Source organism: Eurosta solidaginis, chromosome X (assembly GCF_040869045.1).
Source record: "Eurosta solidaginis isolate ZX-2024a chromosome X, ASM4086904v1, whole genome shotgun sequence".
NCBI lineage: Eukaryota > Metazoa > Arthropoda > Insecta > Diptera > Tephritidae > Eurosta > Eurosta solidaginis.
The window spans coordinates 123,392,108-123,401,203 of record NC_090324.1 but is presented as its reverse complement, the minus strand read 5'-3'; the positions used below and the strand labels follow the sequence as shown (position 1 = coordinate 123,401,203).

The window sequence follows — 9,096 nt, the reverse complement described above, 5'->3', positions numbered from 1 at the left end:
GACAATTGGGTTGGAGAAGCTATATATTGCGCTACACAACCCCTTGAATCCCCTTGAATTGGTGCCGTCGCAGCAACTTTTTCTTTCTGCTAAGGGACTGTTCTGGAAATCACTTGCATGACTGGGCCTCCCTCATACAGTGCGATGAGCGGAGGCTACTCTTAGAGTTGCTATTCGCTCTACAGATGTTAGAAGTTTATAGCATCATAACTGACGTTCCATGGGTCCGGACCAAGAAAAGATATGCAACATATGCAACAACGCGGGTATCTGGCTTGCCGGTTACCCGCATGGGTTACCTTCTGTCAAATCGCTTTTTGCACGAATGAAACGCTCCTTTTTGTTTAGATAATATTTAATTATAAATAATTCATATATACAATGTTTTTTTTTACAATTAAAATTATTTCCTTAATTACTCTAGTAAACTTTACATATGTGTATATTGATATGTACATGGTACATAAGTACATTAACTTCTATTTATAGTTGTACCCTTTCTGAAACTTTCGAAGCCCAGTGATGATGCCCAATTTTTCCTGCGCTGGTGGTGTTGTTCAACGTCAGTTTGCAGAGCCATATGAGTTTTGTACTCATAATAGCGAAAGCCCCAATTCGTGCTATCAAAGTCGATTTACAGGTTATGTTGGGATTTTGGTCTACACCCTTTCCCATAATATACTTGTTAGGGCCTTATATGTGGTACTAAAAAGGCGGAGGAATAGTTGTCGCAGTTCTCTTATAATTTAAGGATATGTATGTTCTTCCTTCAGCCGCAGCTGGAATATTTGGAATATTGCTATGCGCATATCGTCAAAATCAAATTACCTAGAATCAGAAAGAAACTGATATCAGAGAGATTAAAGTTTTTAATATATGTAACTCGAAAAGTGTTCTATAAATAGAGCTCCACAATTAGCTCTTTTCTGAGAGGCCAAAACCACGAGGGACTCAAGGAGATTTTAGATAACAATAATCATGGATACCCGAAGATGCTGTTGTTGCATTTATAGAGAACATAAAATTATAACAATGGATAATTGATTGATGTTACGAAGTAAATTAGACGTGTTACAAAAACAAATAAATGCAGATGACTGTTTAATCCATTATCCGAAGGTCTTGTATGGATGTGCAATTTGAAAAGGACAAAGTGCTGCTAAAACTGCTTTCCGCGAGTAACCCGGGAACGAATTGATATGACTACGCCTATCCTTCTTAAGCAGCAGGTTCGAGCACCAGTTCCCTGTTGGACAAGAAAATAAACGTTTGGTTGTATCCAAGTTGATCATATGCTAGTACAGAATATATTCGTTTGCTGCATCTGACCAGTAAATCTAAGTTTCCCAGATTTTCTGGGCTCAGCAATGGTATCCTCCTAAATGGTATATTTGTTGCACCCTGCTGCCTGGCCGCTTACCCAACTAGGCACAAAGGAACTTGCCTTGGGACACCCAAAGTGCACTCACGCTTCTCATGGCCCCAGCTGTTTGGGGGGCAGAGATTATACCCGCGGCAGGTATGCCTGCCATAAGAGGCGACTAAAATACCGCAAGGTTTCAAGGGCTGCTAGCGCAATTTATAGCTTATCTTTTTCTGTTTCTTTAGTAGACGAGGCTCTGGCGACCCCAGGTTCCTCATGGAACTAGGGGGTGGGCCGGGATGGGCTTAAAAGTTCAATGTGGTCATGCTAAATCGTTCTCGAGATGGTCGGGCTTGCATCTCAATGGTGCTTGTTACAGGAACGGACCAGATCTATATCTGGCAAAGGATCATCAACAATGATAAAACTTGAACCTTCTAGATTATCCCACCCTAGGTTATCTAACTAAATGCAGGCGGCAGGCCACGGAGCTCGCACATTACCATTATATTGCGCCTCCCATTACCATCATCGGCAAAGAGGTTGAAAAAGCCATCAAACTTGCTAAACCATCTAAAAAATATTGGCTAAAGGGATCCAGTTATCTGGCGACTGTTGTTGTTGTTTTGGTGCTGGTCTACCTTCCGATATTAAAAGTCATTGATTAGTGTAGTCTCCACGTAGTGAGCTACTCGCACGACTACACCCGCGTCTAGTGCCACGATTAATGAAATTACATTTGAAGGCGCTTATGTCGCTTCCCAAGGCCGTCGGTTCTGGAGCGACTCTGGATTTTTCCCGACCAAGGACTGCCATTTCAGTGTAACCCCATTTAATTGTCATCCTCCCAGCAGTTCCTTGCCGCGGGACTGCTCCATATTCTCTTGCTCCGGGAAGATATCGAACCCAATCCAGGTCCGTCCCCTGACCTCGGTCCTGAGAAATGGTTTTGCTGCATCTGCCGGAAAATAATCTTTTTAGGACGGTCATACTCTTGTCAGTGTGTCTCGTGTAAGCGATGGTTGCATCGGACAGGTTGTTCTGGGCTAGACCCCAAAACCAGACGTCCACGTAACTTCTGTAAATCTTTTGTGGCTCCTTGCTGTTCACGTCCTAGGACGTCCCGTAGTCTGCGCCTTAGCGCCCCCCGCTACCTTCCAGCAGTCCCGCAGCCTAGCAAGCCACAACAAGTAACCGCTGTTACTCGCGCCCCACGGCGCCACGAACTCACTCGGCTGCTCCCATCCATACCTACAATCTCCGTAGTAGAATCGGGAGCAATGCTAGCATCATCCCCTGCCCCCGTCTTCTTCCCCCCCTCTTTTTCGCCAGCAATTGTGTAGGTCAGGGAAACAGACCCAGGCGTAGTCACCCGTCACTTACCCCCAGAGTGACGACGTCTCCCCCTATGCACTTCAGAATTCTGCATTTATACTGTAATGGATTAACTGGGAAGATCACGGAGATAGTGGACTTCATGAAGCTGCACAACATCCGCATTGCTGCGATTCAAGAGACTAAACTCACAGTAAGATCTGCATTACAGACCTGTTCTGCGTATAATTTCCACAGAAAAGATCGCGAGAGCGGAAATGGAGGTGGCCTCGCGTTTATCATACACCACACTGTGCAATATCATATATTTGATCCCGACATCGACCGCAGGGACAGTGTCTTAGAACGTCAAGGATTATCTGTCCGGTCGGGCGATGCAAACCTAGAAATCATCAACATCTTCATCCCTCCTGTCACCTGTTGCCCCAGTGGATACCACCCTGATATCAGCGCCGTACTCACTGGAAACAATCGCATTATCTTAGGCGATTTCAATGCCCATCACGATCTATGGCATTCAAACTTGCGGGTGGACACTAGGGATGAGATGTTAGCGGATCAAATAGAAGAAACGACGTTCTGCACAATAGACGGAAACGCCCCCATGTATGGTAGGAAGCTGTCACAGTTCGCCGGATATTTCAATCGTGAGCGCAGAACTCGTAAACTGCGTCAGCTGGCAGCCGATGGTAACATTGGCATCAGACCACCTGCCTATACTTATTTCGCTCGAGCCTTCCGCCGAGTTCATCGTAGCAGAAAACGCACCTTCATTAACTTTAAAAAAGGAAAGTGGGACGAATACAAATCCTTTACAGATAACCGCTTTGCTGCCCTCCCTAACCCAACTAATACCCGCCAAGGTGAGCGTGCTTTCCGTAAGGTCATTGAATCCGCCTCGGCTCATTTCATTCCCGCCGGTAGAATTCCCAAAATTCGTCCCCACTTCCCGGCAAAGGCCGCAAATTGCTTGTGGATGAACACAAGCAGGCGACATGGGAGGAGCACCTAAGCGGGTGTAACCTCTCTTCTGGTGTAGGTAAACTTTGGTCCACCGCAACGTCCCTATCGAATCCGTCTTAGCACAATGGCAAAGCTTCCATCGCCTTTGGCGATAAAGTGCTGTCGGATGCGAGAAAATTCGCGAGCGCTTTCTGCCGACAATATATAATGCATTCTACGGTCGACAAAAATAGACACGCACATAGACATAAGTTCAGCGCGTCACCAATTACCGTCACCGCCAAAGAGGTTGAGGATGCCATCGGTCATGCTAAACCATCCAAAGCAGTGGGCCCAGACGGCATAGCCATGCCGATGCTTAAAAGCCTAGGGAAAGAGGGGTTCAAATATTTATTGAACGAACTATTACACGCCGTTTATTAAAAATATTTAACATCCAAACCATGGGTGAACCTCCGGATAGAGGCAAAAATAATACCAACATGCCTATGTGAAAATGGGACAATAGCAAGACGTCTAATTTCACCCACAATGTCCCCATATACTTGATCATGACAAGAACAGACACCGGCCAAACACTAACAAATACATCACCATTCTTAATCAAAAAAGCGATCAACGCCACATATGGTAGCGAAGTCGAGGAGTGCAAAAAAACAAGAAGCGGTAAAATTTTGATCAAAACCAAAAACAATTTGCAATCAGTCCAGAAGTGTTATCTACTGCAACGACCTTAGAAGCTTGACAGAAGAACTCATCCTATCCGAGCTAAAAACACAAAATGTTATCGAATAAAAAAATTTTAAAGAAAGTGACCACTGATCTCATCGAAACGGGTCTAATAATAGTTACCTTCGGGAAGACTACCTTGCCAACAACACTACGAATCGGATATGAAATAGTAAATATCCGACCATACATCCCTTTGCCACTGAAATGCAAAAATTGCCTCAGATTCGGCCACATCGCATCTATATGCAAAAATGAAAAAATGTGTCAGAAATACTCAAATACCTATCATCTCAACGACGATATGGAAGAACAATGTAGAAATAATGATGCCTGCGTTAACTGCATCACACAACATCTAGAACCAAACAATCATTCTGCTATCGACAAAAAATGTCCTATGTTCCTACAACAGAAAGAAATCCAGGTCATAAAGACAACTTAAAAAAGTTCACCACAAGTTTCTTTGGACTCCCGTTAGAGGATATTGATGACAATTTGTGATCGATCGCAGCTATTAGGTGGTGCGAAACATTGCTACAACACCAACAACAACAACAACAACAGGGGATTGGCAGTTCTTGGTCACCGACATCCCATCCTATGAGGCGAAACGGCGTAGATGCCAGTCTCAAACAGCTCGGCCACATAGTCGGGCACTATGGAATTCGGCTAAGCCCTCACTAGTCCACGTAATTTCTATAAATCTTTTGTGGCTCCTTGCTGTTCACGCCCTATGGCGTCCCGTAGCCTACGCCTTAGCGCCCCCACTACCTTTCAACAGCCCCGCCGCTCACCAAGCCACAATAAGTACCCGCTGCTGCTCGCGCCCACTCATACCTACAGTCTCCGAAGTAGAGTCGGGAGCAATGCCGAGCATCAGCCCCTGCCCCCGTTGTTGTAGTAATGCTCGCCCCACCCAATAGCCGCGACCGATCACAAATTGTCATCAATATCCTCTAACGGGAGTCCAAGGAAACTTGCCGTTTCAACAGGGGTGGACCATAAGGAAAGGGGTGTTAGAGGCGTTGGTTCCACATTACAATTGAAGAGATGGTTGGTGTCATGTGGGGACACATTGCAAGCGGGGCATACATTTTGTATGTCGGGGTTGATTCTGGATAGGTAAGAGTTTAACCTGTTACAGTATCCAGAACGAAGTTGAGCAAGAGTGACACGCGTTTCCCTGGGGAGTATGCGTTCCTCTTCTTCGAGTTTTGGATAATTTTCGTTAAGTACCGGATTCACCGGGCAATTCCCGGCATACAGGTCCGACGCCTGTTTATGGAGTTCACCAAGGATCTGCTTGTGTTTTTTTGCTTCATACGGCTGGGTGCTCAGGTACCGTATTTCCTCTAAATGCTTACGGAGATGACTCCTTAAGCCCCTAGGCGGTGTTGGCTCATCATTCGGATGTCGTAGGCGTAGGCTACGGGACGCCCTTGGGCGTGAACAGCAAGGAGCCACAAAAGATTTATAAAAGTTACGTGGGCGTCGGGTTTTGGGATCAAGCCCAGAACAACTTGTCCGATGCAACCATGAACAGATTATGACCGTCCTAAAAAGATTCTTTTCCGGCAGATGCAGCAAAACCATTTCTCAGGACCGGGGTCAGGAGACGGACCCGTATTGGATTCGATGCCTTCCCGGAGTAAGAGAATATGGAGCAGTCCTGCTGCAAGGAGCTGCTGGGAGGATGACAATTTGTGGGAGGGACGAAACAAATTAGATGGGGTCACACTGAAATGACAGTCCTTGGTCGGGAAACATCCCGATCCGCTCCGGTACATAGAACCATCTGCCCGAACCCCGTCTTCTCCCCCTCTTTTCCGGCAGCAATTGTGTAGGTCAGGGAAACATACTCTTAGTCCCTACCTCCCTTTGCACCGTTTGCCAGCACAGAATATATATGTTTGCGACATCCGCCCAATGCAGCTCCTGCCATGGACCGTGCCCCTTTCCTATATGTTCTGGTCTCCGCGACGGCAATCCCCCGATGGGTTTGATTGCGCCATGTTGCCAGGTCGCATACCCAAATACACCGGTTACCCCAATGCTTACCCAAGGACGTCCAGTCCCAGGGCCACAACAGCAGTTGCTTCCTAGCCTCCCCCAACCCAGGCGTAGTCAACGGTCACATACTCCCAGAGTAACAACATCTCCGCCTATGCACTTCAGAATTCTGCAGTTAAACTGTAATGGATTAAATGTTATTCTTATAACTTACTAGCAGACCCGGCAGACGTTCTGCCCTAAATTTGGCCTATCTGCATACATTTTTCCGTCTAACTCTGCCCTCGCCCTCTACACTTTTTCCTAATGTTTGTATTCACTCCTCCTTTCGTATTTTTCGCTTCTCATTCTATCTCTTTCTCATTCTTCTTCATTTCTTATTGCCAGTCCCAGAGGGTGGTATGTATTTTGTTGTTGGATTTTAGGTACAATTGCGGTTGCATGCTCTCTTAAATGAAGATCCTGATTGAACGTCACACCCACATTTTCCTCGATTTGGACAATTGAGTTAATTGCTAATTAAGTTTTAATTGTTCTACAGTCGAATAGTCGAGGAAACGATATTGACGGAATTTGTCCCATAAAAAAATAATCGTGACATCAATTAATTCTTATTCACAAAATAGATTATCTGATTATGTCGCTATCTCCGTATTAAATATAATATGCAACTTTTTTATTTTCACCAACGATATGCATATGCGATAGATGCTTAGACTCACCAGTTAAATGTTAGTATAAGATCACCATCTGCAATTTTCTCTTGTACAGAGTAACTAATAGCTTCCGCCGCCTTTCCCAACTGATTTTCTATGTTCGTATCAATAAACCGCCATACATTCTCTTTCAACTGTAAGTACAAGTATAATAATGACATTATACTAATAAAAATAGATACGTACACTTACATCAGATTCCGATTGATGAGTTGGCACATAGTGTACTTATCCACAATGAGTTGGCAGCTGTGTTAATATAGGTATGCTTAATATGCTTGTATGCATTTCTTACAGATACTGCAAGCGAACGACAATTTTATAAATGTTCAACACATTTTGTTCTTATGAATGCGTGTTCTTTACTCTAGCAGACCTTATAATGATGATTAGTTCTTATACTATATCGATCACAAAAAATTGTGTAGGCAGCTACATACCTTTTTTTGATTTCGAATTCAAAACTCATTGCGAGTATAATATGGCGGTATGGTCCATAAGGTTTAATGTGCTCATGCTAATCTTTCCCGAGATGGTCGGGCTAGTACCTTAATTATGCTTTATTACCGGAACGTACCGGATTTTTATTCGGCAAAGGCCAATCAGCATCGATAAAACTCCTCAAAACCTTCGAGGAGTGCCTTTATCGTCCTGTACGCTTTCTTTTGTCTCTGATTGACGGCGTAATACAGGGCCTGATTTATACTTACATTCTAGTTGTGTTTATGTTTTACATTGGACATCTAAGGAGACTGAATCCGCTTTACTTGAGCTCATTTGGATTTATCTGCGTTTTTCAGCTGGGAAGAGCTAGCTTCAAAGCAAAGTGAACGTTGGATAGCTGATCAGGAAGAAGAGTTTGAAGATTCGCTAGGGAATGTAGTAAATCTTAAAACATATTAAGATTTAAAACGTCAAGTATTGTAGTGCATTTAAGATTTAACTTTAATGATTTTGGTTTTGTGTAATTTTAATTAAATTGCCCTAAATTTAGTTTCAATCCTAAGGTATCCAAGCAGGTAAGTGGTAGAAGTGTTGCGTTCCTTTCTGCTTTCTCTTTGAACACATTGCATATCCCAGGGAAATCCTATAATGAAAAGCATTAGACTTTGCCATAAATGCTAATATTCACTATTTCATACCCGATAATGTGAACTGTGGCTAAAGCGTACAAACGCCTCTTGCCTTGTATTGAGAACAATTCTAAACTGTGCCCCTTTTGGTTATTTATTTAACTTTTTTAAACGTTCAGACAATTTATACAGAGGCCCGTAGGTGCTCTTCAAAATCAATAAAGAACTTATCATATAAAAGTAATGGCTCCATATCCAATTGGTGTTGAACTTCAATCGTAGGCTGAAGTTGTTTGATTACGAATGTATAATACCGCTCAGACTTAATTCGTCTTGATAAAAATGCAAGCACACTGCTTGTAAATCATTACGCTGTTGTATGTCTCGGGCTGTGCTGAGTGAGGATTCATATCAAAAATACGTAGTACAAGAACTTTTTCTTTTTAATTATAGTCAAGGTATGTTGCAAATCCCTTAACACACCAGATTAATCGAGATCTGGCGCTCTATACAATGAGCTCTGAACTTTTGTATGTCATTAAATTTATAACCGTGTACAGTAGCTTAAAATAATACAAATGCTTCACGAACTCACATTTAATATAACAATATAAAAAAACACACACAACTGAAGCGACATTAAAGATGACACTGTCATTTCGATGACAGTATGAAATGTTACCCAACAAGCAAAGTAAAAGAAAAGTAAGTTTTTAAAAAGTTTACAGAAATAGGGATTAAGCTTAACGTTGGTTAGAAGCTTAAAAATGTAAGCTTACATACAATTTTAAAAGAAAGCTATACATTTGATCTTTGTTTATAACACTAAATCATTAACAAACAGGTAATTGTTTACTTTAGCTCACAACTGCTAAAACCCGACCAAGAATATAGGGAGACGTGT

At 43.1% G+C, this 9,096-nt stretch overlaps 1 long non-coding RNA gene across 2 annotated transcripts; it reads right to left on the bottom strand.

Annotated features, from left to right (window-relative positions):
- Positions 1-208: 208 nt before the first annotated feature.
- LOC137234658 (uncharacterized) lies at positions 209-8,854 on the bottom strand. Of its 2 annotated transcripts, none has more exons than XR_010947860.1 (5): positions 8,262-8,854; positions 7,560-8,206; positions 7,306-7,495; positions 7,126-7,253; positions 209-828 (listed from the first exon to the last, which is right to left on the bottom strand). It is a non-coding gene; the product is annotated as an uncharacterized lncRNA (long non-coding RNA). The 2 variants fall into 2 exon arrangements; XR_010947859.1 differs by having other exon boundaries at positions 221-828; positions 7,312-7,495; positions 8,262-8,852.
- Positions 8,855-9,096: the final 242 nt, after the last annotated feature.